The 15321-nt window shown below is 53.9% G+C and overlaps 1 protein-coding gene across 4 annotated transcripts in view; it reads left to right on the plus strand.

The window, feature by feature from the left end:
- LOC122540340 (pleckstrin homology domain-containing family G member 5-like) overlaps positions 1 to 15321 on the plus strand; it is a 221642-nt gene that overhangs the window by 165183 nt on the left and 41138 nt on the right. The gene's annotated exons all lie outside the window — the stretch shown is intronic.

Raw genomic sequence — 15321 nt, forward strand, 5'->3', positions numbered from 1 at the left:
TGTAGTGCGATTGTTGTTGAGGCTATGCCATAGTGTGATTGTTGTTGATGCTGTGTCACAGTGCGATTGTTGTCGAGGCTGTCCCGCAGTGCGATTGTTGTCGTGATTGTGCTGCAGTGCAATTGTTGCCAAAGCTGTGCGACAGTCCGATTGTTGTCGAGGCCGTGCTGCAGTGAAATCGTTGTCGTGGCTATGCCACAGTGCGATTGTTGTCGAGATTGTGCCGCAGTGTCATTCTTGTTGAGGCTGTGCCACAGTGCGATTGTTGTCGAGATTGTGCCACAGTGTGATTTTTGTCGAGGCTGTGCCGCAGTGCGATTGTTATCGAGATTGTGCTGCAGTGCGATTGTTGTCGAGGCTGTGCCACAGTGCGATTGTTGTCGAGATTGTGCCACAGTGTGATTGTTGTCGAGGCTGTGCCGCAGTGCGATTGTTGTCGAGATTGTGCTGCAGTGCGATTGTTGTCGAGGCTGTGCCACAGTGTGATTGTTGTCGAGATTGTGCCGCAGTGCGATTGTTGTCGAGGCTGTGCCACAGTGCGATTGTTGTCGAGATTGTGCTGCAGTGCGATTGTTGTCGAGGCGGTGCCACAGTGTGATTGTTGTTGAGGCTGTGCTGTAGTGCGATTGTTGTTGAGGCTGTGCTGTAGTGCGATTGTTGTTGAGGCTATGCCATAGTGTGATTGTTGTTGATGCTGTGTCACAGTGCGATTGTTGTCGAGGCTGTCCCGCAGTGCGATTGTTGTCGTGATTGTGCTGCAGTGCAATTGTTGCCAAAGCTGTGCGACAGTCCGATTGTTGTCGAGGCCGTGCTGCAGTGAAATCGTTGTCGTGGCTATGCCACAGTGCGATTGTTGTCGAGATTGTGCCGCAGTGTCATTCTTGTTGAGGCTGTGCCACAGTGCGATTGTTGTCGAGATTGTGCCACAGTGTGATTTTTGTCGAGGCTGTGCCGCAGTGCGATTGTTATCGAGATTGTGCTGCAGTGCGATTGTTGTCGAGGCTGTGCCACAGTGCGATTGTTGTCGAGATTGTGCCACAGTGTGATTGTTGTCGAGGCTGTGCCGCAGTGCGATTGTTGTCGACATTATATCACAGTGCGATTGTTGTTGAGGCTGTGCTGTGGTGCGATTGTTGTTGAGGCTGTGCCATAGTGTGATTGTTGTTGATGCTGTGTCACAGTGCGATTGTTGTCGAGGCTGTCCCGCAGTGCGATTGTTGTCGTGATTGTGCTGCAGTGCAATTGTTGTCAAAGCTGTGCGACAGTCCGATTGTTGTCGAGGCCGTGCTGCAGTGAAATCATTGTCGGGGCTGTGCCACAGTGCGATCGTTGTCGAGGCTGTGCCACAGTATGATTGTTGTAGAGGCTGTGCTGTAGTGCGATTGTTGTTGAGGCTGTGCCATAGTGTGATTGTTGTCAAGACTGTGCCACAGTGCGATTGTTATCGAGGCTGTGTGTTTGTACGATTGTTGTCGGGGCTGTGCCATAGTGCGATTCTTGTCGAGGCAGTGCTGCAGTGCGATTGTTGTCGGGGCTGTGCCGCAGTGCAATTGTTGTCAAGGCTATGCCACAGTGCGATTGTTATTGAGGCTGTGCCACAGTGCGATTGTTGTTGAGGCTGTGCCGCAGTGCAATTGTTGTTGAGATTGTGATGCAGTGCAATTGTCGTCAACATTGTGTCGCAGTGCGATTGTTGTTGAGGCTGTGCCACAGTCTGATTGTTATCGAGGCAGTGCTGCAGAGCGATTGTTATCGAGGCTGTGCTGCAGAGCGATTGTTATCGAGGCTGTGCTGCAGTGAGATTGTTGTCCTGGCAGTGCCACAGTGCAATTGTTATCGTGGCTGTGCCACAGTGCGATTGTTGTCGAGGCTGTGCCACAGTGCGATTGTTGTCGAGATTGTGCCACAGTGCGATCGTTGTCGAGGCTGTGCTGGAGTGTGATTGTTATCGAGGCTGTGCCACAGTGCGATTGTTGTTGATGCTGTGCTGCAGTACGATTGTTGTCGGGGCTGTGCCACAGTGTGATTGTTCTGGAGGCTGTGCTGCAGTGCGATTGTTGTCGTGATTGTGCCGCAGTGCGATTGTTGTCGAGGTTGTGCCGCAGTGCGATTGTTGTCGAGACTGTGCCGCAGTGTGATTGTTGTCGAGGCTGTGCCGCAGTGCGATTGTTGTCGAGGCTGTGCCACAGTGTGATTGTTGTTGAGGTTGTGCTGTAGTGCGATTGTTGTTGAGGCTGTGCTGTAGTGCGATTGTTGTTGAGGCTATGCCATAGTGTGATTGTTGTTGATGCTGTGTCAAGGTGCGATTGTTGTCGAGGCTGTCCCGCAGTGCGATTGTTGTCGTGATTGTGCTGCAGTGCAATTGTTGCCAAAGCTGTGCGACAGTCCGATTGTTGTCGAGGCCGTGCTGCAGTGAAACCGTTGTCGAGGCTGTGCCACAGTGCGATTGTTGTTGAGATTGTGCCGCAGTGTCATTCTTGTTGAGGCTGTGCCACAGTGCGATTGTTGTCGAGATTGTGCCACAGTGTGATTGTTGTCGAGGCTGTGCCGCAGTGCGATTGTTGTCGAGATTGTGCTGCAGTGCGATTGTTGTCGAGGCTGTGCCACAGTGCGATTGTTGTCGAGATTGTGCCACAGTGTGATTGTTGTCGAGGCTGTGCCGCAGTGCGATTGTTGTCGAGGCTGTGCCACAGTGTGATTGTTGTCGAGATTGTGCCGCAGTGCGATTGTTGTCGAGGCTGTGCCACAGTGCGATTGTTGTCGAGATTGTGCTGCAGTGCGATTGTTGTCGAGGCTGTGCCACAGTGTGATTGTTGTCGAGGCTGCGCCGCAGTGTGATTGTTGTCGAGGCAGCGCCGCAGTGCGATTGTTGTCGACATTATATCACAGTGCGATTGTTGTTGAGGCTGTGCTGTAGTGTGATTGTTGTTGAGGCTGTGCCATAGTGTGATTGTTGTTGATGCTGTGTCACAGTGCGATTGTTGTCGAGGCTGTCCCGCAGTGCGATTGTTGTCGTGATTGTGCTGCAGTGCAATTGTTGTCAAAGCTGTGCGACAGTCCGATTGTTGTCGAGGCCGTGCTGCATTGAAATCATTGTCGAGGCTGTGCCACAGTGCGATTGTTGTCGGGGGTTTGCCACAGTGCGATTGTTGTCGGGGCTGTGCCATAGTGCGATTGTTGTCTGGGCTGAGCTGCAGTGCGATTGTTTTCGATGCAGTGCTGCAGTGCGATTGTTGTCGGGGCTGTGCCACAGTGCGATTGTTGTCAAGGCTTTGCCACAGTGCGATTGTTTTTGAGGCTGTGCCACAGTGCGATTTTTGTTGAGGCTGTGCCGCAGTGCAATTGTTGTCGAGATTGTGTTGCAGTGCAATTGTCGTCAACATTGTGTCGCAGTGCGATTGTTGTCGAGGCTGTGCCACAGTCCGATTGTTGTCGAGGCTGTGCAACAGTGCGATTGTTGTCAAGGTTGTGCCACAGTGTGACTGTTTTCAGGGCTGTGCGACAATGCGGTAGTTTTCGAGGCTGAGCCGCAGTGCGATTGTTGTCGAGGCTGTGCCACGGTACGATTGTTCTCAAGGCTGTGCCACAGTGCGATTGGTTTCGTGGCTGTGCGCAGTGCGATTGTTTTCGAGGCTGTGCCGCAGTGCGATTGTTGTCGAGGCTGTGCCACGGTACGATTATTCTCAAGGCTGTGCCACAGTGCGATTGTTTTCGAGGCTGTGCGCATAGCGATTGTTGTGGAGGCTGTGCCACAGTGCGATGTTTCTCAAGGCTGTGCTGCAGTGCGATTGTTTTTGAGGCTGTGCCACAGTGCGATTGTTGTCGATGCTGTGCTGCAATGCGATTGTTTTCGAGGCTGTGCTGCGGTGCCATTGTTATCGAGGCTGTGTGTGTGTGCGCGATTGTTATTGAGGCTGTGCGGGAGTGTGATTGTTGTCGAGGCTGTGCCGCAGTGCGATTGTTGTCGAGGCTGTGCCGCAGTCCGATTGTTATCGAGGCTGTGCTGCAGTACGATTGTTGCCGAGGCTGTGCCACAGTGCGATTGTTATCGAGTCTGTACCGCAGTGCGATTGTTGTCGTGATTGTGCTGCAGTGCAATTGTTGTCAAAGCTGTGCGACAGTCCTATTGTTGTCGAGGCCGTGCTGCAGTGCAATCGTTGTTGAGGCTGTGCCACAGTGCGATTGTTGTCGGGGGTTTGCCACAGTGCGATTATTGTCTGGGCTGAGCTGCAGTGCGATTGTTTTCGAGGTTGTGCTGCAGTGTGATTGTTGTCAAGACTGTGCCACAGTGCGATTGTTATCGAGGCTGTGTGTGTGTGCAATAGGTATCGAGGCTGTGCCACAGTGCAATTGTTGTCGAGGCTGTGCCGCAGTGCGATTCTTGTCGAGGCAGTGCTGCAGTGCGATTGTTGTCAAGGCTGTGGCACAGTGCGATTGTTGTTGAGGCTGTGCCGCAGTGCAATTGTTGTCGGGATTGTGCTGCAGTGCAATTGTCGTCCTGGCTGTGCTGCAGAGCGATTGTTATCGAGGCTGTGCTGCAGTACGATTGTTGTCGAGGCTGTGCTGCAGTGAGATTGTTATCCTGGCTGTGCCACAGTGCGATTGTTATCATGGCTGTGCCACAGTGCGATTGTTATTGAGGCAGTGCTGCAGTGCGATTGTTGTTGAGGCTGTGTGGGAATGCGATTGTTGTCGAGGCTGTGCTGCAGTGCAATTGTTGTCGAGGCAGTGCCACAGTGCGATTGTTGTCGGGGCAGTGCCACAGTGCGATTGTTGTCAAGGCTGTGCCACAGTGCAATTGTTGTCGAGGCTGTGCCGCAGTGCGATTGTTGTCGAGGCTGTGCCACGGTACGATTGTTTTCGTGGCTGTGCGCAGTGCGATTGTTTTCGAGGCTGTGCCGTAGTGCGATTGTTGTCGAGGCTGTGCCACGGTACGATTGTTCTCAAGGCTGTGCCACAGTGCGATTGTTTTCGAGGCTGTGTGCAGTGCGATTGTTTTTGAGGCTGTGCCACAGTGCGATGTTTCTCAAGGCTGTGCTGCAGTGCGATTGTTTTTGAGGCTGTGCCACAGTGCGATTGTTGTCGAGGCTGTGCTGCAATGCAATTGTTGTTGAGGCTGTGCTGCGGTGCCATTGTTATCGAGGCTGTGCTGCAATGTGATTGTTATCGAGGCTGTGCGGGAGTGTGATTGTTGTCGAGGCTGTGCGGGAGTGCGATTGTTGTCGAGGCTGTGCAACAGTGCGATTGTTGTCGAGGCTGTGCCGAAGTGCAATTGTTATCAACATTGTGTCACAGTGCGATTGTTGTCGCTATTGTGCTGCAGTGCAATTGTAGTCGAACATTGTGTCGCAGTGCGATTGTTGTCGAGACTGTGCCACAGTCCGATTGTTATCGAGGCTGTGCTGCAGTACGATTGTTGCCAAGGCTGTGCCACAATACGATTGTTGTCGGGGGTTTGCCACAATGCGATTGTTGTCGAGACTGTGCCATAGTGCGATTGTTGACGAGGCTGTTGCGCAGTGTGATTGTTGTAGAGATTGTGTTGCCGTGCGATTGTTGTTGAGGCTGTGCCAAAGTGCGATTGTTGTCGAGGCTGTGCCGCAGTGCGATAGTTGTCTTGGCTGTGCCACAGTGCGATTGTTACCAAGGCTGTGCCACAGTGCGATTGTTATCGAGGCAGTGCCACAGTGCGATTGTTGTCGAGGCTGTGCCGCAGTGTGATTGTTGTCGAGGCTGTGCCGCAGTGTGATTGTTGTCGAGATTGTGTTGCCATGCAATTGTTGTTGAGGCTGTGCCATAGTGCGATTGTTGTCGAGGCTGTGCTGCAGTGCGATTGTTATCGTGACTGTGCCACAGTGCGATTGTTATCGAGGCAGTGCTGCAGTGCGATTGTTGTCGAGGCTGAGCCGCAGTGCGATTGTTTTCGAGGCAGTGCTGCAGTGCGATTGTTATCGTGACTGTGCCACAGTGCGATTGTTATTGTGACTGTGCCACAGTGCGATTGTTATCGAGGCAGTGCTGCAGTGCGATTGTTGTCGAGGCTGAGCCGCAGTGCGATTGTTGTCGAGATTGTGCTGCAGCACGATTGTTGTCGAGGCTGTGCCACAGTCCGATTGTTATCGAGACTGTGCTGCAGTGCGATTATTGTCGAGGCTGTGCCACAGTGCGATTGTTGTCAAGGCTGTGCTGCAGTGCGATTGTTGTGGAGGCTGTGCCACAGTGCGATCGTTGTCGAGGCTGTGCTGCAGTGCGATTGTTGTCAAGGCTGTGCCACAGTGCGAATGTTTTCGAGGCTGTGCGCAGTGCGATTGTTGTGGAGGCTGTGCCACAGTGCGATTGTTGTCGAGGCTGTGCTGCAGTGCGAGTGTAGTCAAGGCTGTGCCACAGTGCGAATGTTTTCGAGGCTGTGCGCAGTGCGATTCTTGTGGAGGCTGTGCCGCAGTGCGATTGTTGTCAAGGCTGTGCCACGGTGCGATTGTTGTCAGGGCTGTGCCAAAGTGCGATAGTTCTGAAGGCTGTGCTACAGTGCGATTGTTGTCAAGGTAGTGCTGCGTGCGATTGTTGTCGGGGCTGTGCAACAGCGCGATTGTTCTCAAGGCTGTGCTGCAGTGCGATTGTTGTGGAGGCTGTGCCACAGTGCGATCGTTGTCGAGGCTGTGCTGCAGTGCGATTGTTGTCAAGGCTGTGCCACAGTGCGAATGTTTTCGAGGCTGTGCGCAGTGCGATTGTTGTGGAGGCTGTGCCACAGTGCGATTGTTGTCGAGGCTGTGCTGCAGTGCGAGTGTAGTCAAGGCTGTGCCACAGTGCGAATGTTTTCGAGGCTGTGCGCAGTGCGATTCTTGTGGAGGCTGTGCCGCAGTGCGATTGATGTCGATGCTGTGCCGCAATGTGATTGTTGTCGTGGCTGTGCCACAGTGTGATTGTTGTCGAGGCTGTGCCACAGTGCGATTGTTGTCGAGACTGTGCCACAGTGTGATTGTTGTCGAGGCTGTGCCACAGTGCGATTGTTGTCGAGATTGTGCCACAGTGCAATTGTTGTCGAGGCTGTGCCGCAGTGCGATTGTTGTCGAGGCTGTGCCACGGTACGATTGTTTTCGTGGCTGTGCGCAGTGCGATTGTTTTCGAGGCTGTGCCGTAGTGCGATTGTTGTCGAGGCTGTGCCACGGTACGATTGTTCTCAAGGCTGTGCCACAGTGCGATTGTTTTCGAGGCTGTGTGCAGTGCGATTGTTTTTGAGGCTGTGCCACAGTGCGATGTTTCTCAAGGCTGTGCTGCAGTGCGATTGTTTTTGAGGCTGTGCCACAGTGCGATTGTTGTCGAGGCTGTGCTGCAATGCAATTGTTGTCGAGGCTGTGCTGCGGTGCCATTGTTATCGAGGCTGTGCTGCAATGTGATTGTTATCGAGGCTGTGCGGGAGTGTGATTGTTGTCGAGGCTGTGCGGGAGTGCGATTGTTGTCGAGGCTGTGCAACAGTGCGATTGTTGTCGAGGCTGTGCCGAAGTGCAATTGTTATCAACATTGTGTCACAGTGCGATTGTTGTCGCTATTGTGCTGCAGTGCAATTGTAGTCGAACATTGTGTCGCAGTGCGATTGTTGTCGAGACTGTGCCACAGTCCGATTGTTATCGAGGCTGTGCTGCAGTACGATTGTTGCCAAGGCTGTGCCACAGTACGATTGTTGTCGGGGGTTTGCCACAATGCGATTGTTGTCGAGACTGTGCCATAGTGCGATTGTTGACTGGGCTGAGCTGCAGTGCGATTGTTGTCGAGGCTGTTGCGCAGTGTGATTGTTGTAGAGATTGTGTTGCCGTGCGATTGTTGTTGAGGCTGTGCCAAAGTGCGATTGTTGTCGAGGCTGTGCCGCAGTGCGATAGTTGTCTTGGCTGTGCCACAGTGCGATTGTTACCAAGGCTGTGCCACAGTGCGATTGTTATCGAGGCAGTGCCACAGTGCGATTGTTGTCGAGGCTGTGCCGCAGTGTGATTGTTGTCGAGGCTGTGCCGCAGTGTGATTGTTGTCGAGATTGTGTTGCCATGCAATTGTTGTTGAGGCTGTGCCATAGTGCGATTGTTGTCGAGGCTGTGCTGCAGTGCGATTGTTATCGTGACTGTGCCACAGTGCGATTGTTATCGAGGCAGTGCTGCAGTGCGATTGTTGTCGAGGCTGAGCCGCAGTACGATTGTTTTCGAGGCAGTGCTGCAGTGCGATTGTTATCGTGACTGTGCCACAGTGCGATTGTTATCGTGACTGTGCCACAGTGCGATTGTTATCGAGGCAGTGCTGCAGTGCGATTGTTGTCGAGGCTGAGCCGCAGTGCGATTGTTGTCGAGATTGTGCTGCAGCACGATTGTTGTCGAGGCTGTGCCACAGTCCGATTGTTATCGAGACTGTGCTGCAGTGCGATTATTGTCGAGGCTGTGCCACAGTGCGATTGTTGTCAAGGCTGTGCTGCAGTGCGATTGTTGTGGAGGCTGTGCCACAGTGCGATCGTTGTCGAGGCTGTGCTGCAGTGCGATTGTTGTCAAGGCTGTGCCACAGTGCGAATGTTTTCGAGGCTGTGCGCAGTGCGATTGTTGTGGAGGCTGTGCCACAGTGCGATTGTTGTCGAGGCTGTGCTGCAGTGCGAGTGTAGTCAAGGCTGTGCCACAGTGCGAATGTTTTCGAGGCTGTGCGCAGTGCGATTCTTGTGGAGGCTGTGCCGCAGTGCGATTGATGTCGATGCTGTGCCACAGTGTGATTGTTGTCGAGGCTGTGCCACAGTGTGATTGTTGTCGAGGCTGTGCCACAGTGCGATTGTTGTCGAGACTGTGCCACAGTGTGATTGTTGTCGAGGCTGTGCCACAGTGCGATTGTTGTCGAGATTGTGCCACAGTGCGATTGTTGTCGAGACTGTGCCACAGTGCAATTGTTGTCGAGACTGTGCCACAGTGCAATTGTTGTCGAGGCTGTGCCACAGTGCGATTGTTGTAGAGGTTGTTCCACAGTGTGACTGTTGTCGAGGCTGTGCCGCACTGCGATTGTTGTGGAGGCTGTGCCGCAATTCGATTGTTGTCGAGGCTGTGCTGCAGTGCGATTGTTGTCGAGGCTGTGCCACAGTGCGATTGTTGTAGAGGTTGTGCCACAGTGTGACTGTTGTGGAGGTTGTGCCGCACTGCGATTGTTGTGGAGGCTGTGCCGCAATTCGATTGTTGTCGAGGCTGTGCTGCAGTGCGATTGTTGTCGAGGCTGTGCCACAGTGCGATTGTTGTAGAGGTTGTGCCACAGTGTGACTGTTGTGGAGGTTGTGCCGCAGTGCGATTGTTGTGGAGGCTGGGCTGCAGTGCGATTGTCGTTGAGGCTGTGCCGCAGTGCAATTGTTCTTGAGGCTGTGCCACAGTGCGATTGTTATCGTGGCTGTGCCACAGTGCGATTGTTGTCAAGACTGTGCCGCAGTGTGATTGTTGTTGAGATTGTGCTGCAGTTCAATTGTTATCTCGATTGTCCTGCAGTGCGGTTGTTGTCAAAGCTGTGCTGCAGAGCGATTGTTGTCGAGGCTATGCCGGAGTGTAATTGTTGTCGAGGCTGTGCCACAGTGCGATTGTTGTGGCTGTGCTGCAGTGCAATTGTTGATGAGGCGGTGCCACAGTGCGATTGTTGTCAAGCCTGTGCCGCAGTGCGATTGTTGTAGAGGCTGTGCCACAGAGCAATTGTTGTCAAGGCTGTGCCGCAGTGTGATTGTTGATGAGGCTGTGCCACAGGGCAAGGGTTGCCGGGGCTGTGCGGGAATGTAATTGTTGTCGAGGCTGTGCCACAGTGCGATTGTTGTTGAGGCTGTCCCACAGTGCAATGTTTGTTGAGGCTGTGCCACCGTGCGACTGTTGTCGAGGTTGTGCAGGAGTGTGATTGTTGTCGAGGCTGTGCCACAGTGCGATTGCTGTTGAGGCTGTCCCATAGTGCAATGTTTGTCGAGGCTGTGCCACCGTGCGACTGTTGTCAAGGTTGTGCAGGAGTGCGATTATTGTCGAGGCTGAGCCGCAGTGCGATTGTTTTCGAGGCTGTGCTGGAGTGTGATTGTTGTCGAGGCTGTGCCACAGGGCGAGGGTTGCCGGGGCTGTGCGGGAATGTAATTGTTGTCGAGGCTGTGCCACAGTGTGATTGTTGTCGAGGCTGTGCCACCGTGTGACTGTTGTCGAGGTTGTGCAGGAGTGCGATTGTTGTCGAGGCTGTGCCACAGTGCGATTGTTGTCGAGGCTGTGCTGGAGTGTCATTGTTGTCGAGGCTGTGTGGGAGTGCGATTGTTGTTGAGGCTGTGCTGCAGCGGGAATGTTGTCGAGGCTGTGCTGCAGTGCGATTGTTGTCGAGGCTGTGCCACAGTGCGATTGTTGTAAGGGCTGTGCCACAGTGCGATAGTTCTGAAGGCTGTGCTGCAGTGCGATTGTTGTCAAGGTGGTGCTGCAGTGCGATTGTTGTCGGGGCTGTGCAACAGCGCGATTGTTCTCAAGGCTGTGCTGCAGTGCGATTGTTTTCGAGGCTGTGCCATAGTGCGATCGTTGTCAAGGCTGTGCCACGGTGCGAATGTTTTCGAGGCTGTGCGCAGTGCGATTGTTGTGGAGGCTGTGCCACAGTGCGATTGTTGTCGAGGCTGTGCTGCAGTGCGAGTGTAGTCAAGGCTGTGCCACAGTGCGAATGTTTTCGAGGCTGTGCGCAGTGCGATTGTTGCGGAGGCTGTGCCACAGTGCGATTGTTGTCGAGGCTGTGCCACAGTGCGAATGTTTTCGAGGCTGTGCGCAGTGCGATTGTTGTCAAGGCTGTGCCACGGTGCGAATGTTTTCGAGGCTGTGCGCAGTGCGATTGTTGTGGAGGCTGTGCCACAGTGCGATTGTTGTCGAGGCTGTGCTGCAGTGCGAGTGTAGTCAAGGCTGTGCCACAGTGCGAATGTTTTCGAGGCTGTGCGCAGTGCGATTGTTGCGGAGGCTGTGCCACAGTGCGATTGTTGTCGAGGCTGTGCTGGAGTGCGACTGTTGTGGAGGCTGTGCGCAGTGCGATTGTTGTGGAGGCTGTGCTGCAGTGCGAGTGTAGTCAAGGCTGTGCCACAGTGCGAATGTTTTCGAGGCTGTGCGCAGTGCGATTGTTGTGGAGGCTGTGCCACAGTGCGATTGTTGTGGAGGCTGTGCTGCAGTGCGAGTGTAGTCAAGGCTGTGCTGCAGTGCGAGTGTAGTCAAGGCTGTGCAACAGTGCGAATGTTTTCGAGGCTGTGCGCAGTGCGATTCTTGTGGAGGCTGTGCCACAGTGCGATTGTTGTGGAGGCTGTGCTGCAGTGCGAGTGTAGTCAAGGCTGTGCTGCAGTGCGAGTGTAGTCAAGGCTGTGCCACAGTGCGATTGTTGTGGAGGCTGTGCCACAGTGCGAGTGTAGTCAAGGCTGTGCTGCAGTGCGAGTGTAGTCAAGGCTGTGCCACAGTGCGAATGTTTTCGAGGTTGTGCCGCAGTGCGATTGATGTCGATGCTGTGCTGCAATGTGATTGTTGTCGTGGCTGTGCCACAGTGTGATTGTTGTCCTGGCTGTGCCACAGTGCAGTTGTTGTCGAGGCTGTGCCACAGTGCGATTGTTGTAGAGGTTGTTCCACAGTGTGACTGTTGTCGAGGCTGTGCCGCACTGCGATTGTTGTGGAGGCTGTGCCGCACTGCGATTGTTGTCGAGGCTGTGCCGCAATTCGATTGTTGTCGAGATTGTGCTGCAGTGCGATTGTTGTCGAGGCTGTGCCACAGTGCGATTGTTGTAGAGGTTGTGCCACAGTGTGACTGTTGTCGAGGCTGTGCCGCACAGCGATTGTTGTGGATGCTGTGCCACACTGCGATTGTTGTGGAGGCTGTGCCGCAATTCGATTGTTGTCGAGATTGTGCTGCAATGCAATTGTTGTCGAGGCTGTGCTGCAGTGTGATTGTTGTTGAGGCTGTGCCGCAGTGTGATTGTTGTTGAGATTGTACTGCAGTTCAAATGTTATCTCGATTGTGCTGCAGTGCGGTTGTTGTCAAAGCTGTGCTGCAGAGCGATTGTTGTCGAGGCTTTGCGGGAGTGTAATTGTTGTCGAGGCTGTGCCACAGTGCGATTGTTGTGGCTGTGCTGCAGTGCAATTGTTGATGAGGCAGTGCCACAGTGCGATTGTTGTAGAGGCTGTGCCACAGAGCAATTGTTGTCAAGGCTGTGCCGCAGTGTGATTGTTGTCGAGGCTGTGCCACAGGGCAGGGGTTGCCGGGGCTGTGCGGGAATGTAATTGTTGTCGAGGCTGTGCCACAGTGCGATTGTTGTTGAGGCTGTCCCACAGTGCAATGTTTGTTGAGGCTGTGCCACCGTGCGACTGTTGTCGAGGTTGTGCAGGAGTGTGATTGTTGGTGAGGCTGTGCCACAGTGCGATTGTTTTCGAGGCTGTGCTGGAGTGTAATTGTTGTCGAGGCTGTGCCACAGGGCGAGGGTTGCCGGGGCTGTGCGGGAGTGTAATTGTTGTTGAGGCTGTGCTGCAGTGCGAATGTTGTCGAGGCTGTGCCACAGTGCGATAGTTCTGAAGGCTGTGCTGCAGTGCGATTGTTGTCGGGGCTGTGCCACAGTGCGATTGTTGTCGAGGCTGTGCTGCAGTGCGACTGTTGTGGAGGCTGTGCCACAGTGCGATTGTTGTCGAGGCTGTGCTGCAGTCCGAGTGTAGTCAAGGCTGTGCCACAGTGCGAATGTTTTCGAGGCTGTGCGCAGTGCGATTCTTGTGGAGGCTGTGCCGCAGTGCGATTGATGTCGATGCTGTGCTGCAATGTGATTGTTGTCGAGGCTGTGCCACAGTGCGATTGTTGTAGAGGTTGTTCCACAGTGTGACTGTTGTCGAGGCTGTGCCGCACTGCGATTGTTGTGGAGGCTGTGCCGCAATTCGATTGTTGTCGAGATTGTGCTGCAATGCAATTGTTGTTGACGCTTTGGCACAGTGCGATTGTTGTGTCTGTGCTGCAGTGCAATTGTTGATGAGGCGGTGCCACAGTGTGATTGTTGTAGAGGCTGTGCCGCAGTGTGATTGTTGTCGAGGCTGTGCCACAGGGCGAGGGTTGCCGGGGCTGTGCGGGAATGTAATTGTTGTCGAGGCTGTGCCGCAGTGCGATTGTTGTTGAGGCTGTCCCACAGTGCAATGTTTGTCGAGGCTGTGCCACCGTGCGACTGTTGTCAAGGTTGTGCAGGAGTGCGATTGTTGTCGAGGCTGTGCTGCAGTGCGATCGTTGTCGAGGTTGTGCGGGAGTGTGATTGTTCTCAAGGCTGTTCTGCACTGCAATTGTTGAGGCTGTGCCGCAGTGCAAGTGTTGTCGAGTTTGTGCTGCAGTGCAATTCTTGTTGAGATGAGCCACAGTGTGATCATTGTGGAGGCTGTGCTGCAGTGCGATTGTTGTCGAGGCTGTGCTGCAGTGCGATTGTTGTCGTGGCTGTGCCGCAGTGCAATTGTTGTCGAGGCTGTGCAGGAGTGCAATTGTTGTCGTGGCTGTGCTGCAGTGCGATCGTTGTTGTGGCTGTGCCGCAGTGCGATTGTTGTCGAGGCTGTGCAGGAGTGCAATTGTTGTCGTGGCTGTGTCGCAGTGCGATTGTTGTCGAGGCTGTGCCGCACAGCGATTGTTGTGGAGGCTGTGCAGGAGTGTGATTGTTGTCGAGGCTGTACTGCAGTGCGATTGTTGAGGCTGTGCGGGAGTGCGATTGTTGTCAAGGCTGTGGCACAGTGCGATTGTCTTTGAGGCTGTGCCGCAGTGCGAGTGTGGTCAAGACTGTGCTGCAGTGCGATTGTTGTTGAGGCTGTGCTGCAGTCCGATTGTTGTGGAGGCTGTGCTGCAGTGTGATCGTTGTCGAGGCTGTGCCACAGTGCGAGTGTTGTTGAGGCTGTGCCACAGTGCGATTGTTGTCGAGACTGTGCCACAGTGTGATTGTTGTCGAGGCTGTGCTGCAATGTGATTGTTGTCGTGGCTGTGCCACAGTGTGATTGTTGTTGAGGCTGTGCCACAGTGCGATTGTTGTCGTGGCTGTACTGTGGTGCGATTGTTGTGGAGGCTGTGCCATAGTGTGACTGCTTTCGTGGCTGTGCCGCATTGTGATTGTTGTAGAGGCTGTGCTGCAGTGCGATTGATGTCGAGGCTGTGCTGCAGTGCGATTGTTGTTGTGGCTGTGCCGCAGTGTGATTGTTGTGGAGACTGTGCAGGAGTGCAATTATTGTCGTGGCTGTGCTGCAGTGCGATTGTTGTAGAGGTTGTGCCACAGTGTGACTGTTGTCAAGACTGTGCCACAGTGTGATTGTGTCGAGGCTGTGCTGCAGTGTGATTGTGTCGAGACTGTGCCACAGTGTGATTGTTGTCGAGACTGTGCCACAGTGCGATTGTTGTCGTGGCTGCGCTAAGGTGCGATTGTTGTGGAGGCTGTGCCATAGTGTGACTGTTTTCGTGGCTGTGCCGCAGTGTGATTGTTGTCATGGCTGTGCTGTGGTGCGATTGTTGTGGAGGCTGTGCCACAGTGTGACTGTTTTCGTGGCTGTGCCGCAGTGTGATTGTTGTCGAGGCTGTGCCACAGTGCGATTGTTGTCGTGGCTGTGCCGCAGTGCGATTGTTGTTGAGGCTGTGCTGTGGTGCAATTGTTGTGGAGGCTGTGCCACAGTGTGACTGTTTTCGTGGCTGTGCCGCAGTGTGATTGTTGTTGGGGCTGTGCCACAGTGCGATTGTTGTCGTGGCTGTGCTGTGGTGCGATTGTTGTGGAGGCTGTGCCACAGTGTGACTGTTTTCGTGGCTGTGCCGCAGTGTGATTGTTGTCGAGACTGTGCCACAGTGTGATTGTTGTCGAGACTGTGCCACAGTGTGATTGTTGTCGAGGCTGTGCCACAGTACGATTGTTGTCGTGGCTGTGCCACAGTGCGATTGTTGTTGTGGCTGAGCCGCAGTGCGATTGTTGTCATGGCTGTGCCACAGTGTGATTGTTGTGGAGGCTGTGCCATGGTAAGATGGTTGTGGAGGCTGTGCTGCAGTGCGATTGTTGTGGAGGCTGTGCCGCAGTGCGATTGTTGTCATTGCTGTGCTACAGTGCGATTGTTGTCGAGGCTGTGCTGCAGTGCGATTGTTGTCATGGCTGTGCCGCAGTGCGAGGTTTGTCGAGGCTGTGCGAAAATGTGATTGTTGTTGAGGCTGTGCCACAGTGCGATTGTTGTTGAGGCTGTACCACAATGCGATTGTTGTTGAGGCTACACGGGAGTGCGATTGTTGTCGAGGCTGTCCCACAGTGCAATGTTTGTCGTAGCTGTGCCACCGTGCGATTGTTGTGGAGGCTGTGCTGTGGTGCGATCG

Source organism: Chiloscyllium plagiosum, unplaced genomic scaffold, assembly GCF_037043375.1.
Source record: "Chiloscyllium plagiosum isolate Xiang-an unplaced genomic scaffold, Cpla_swu_hap1 HiC_scaffold_37, whole genome shotgun sequence".
NCBI classification, from domain to species: Eukaryota; Metazoa; Chordata; class Chondrichthyes; order Orectolobiformes; family Hemiscylliidae; genus Chiloscyllium; species Chiloscyllium plagiosum.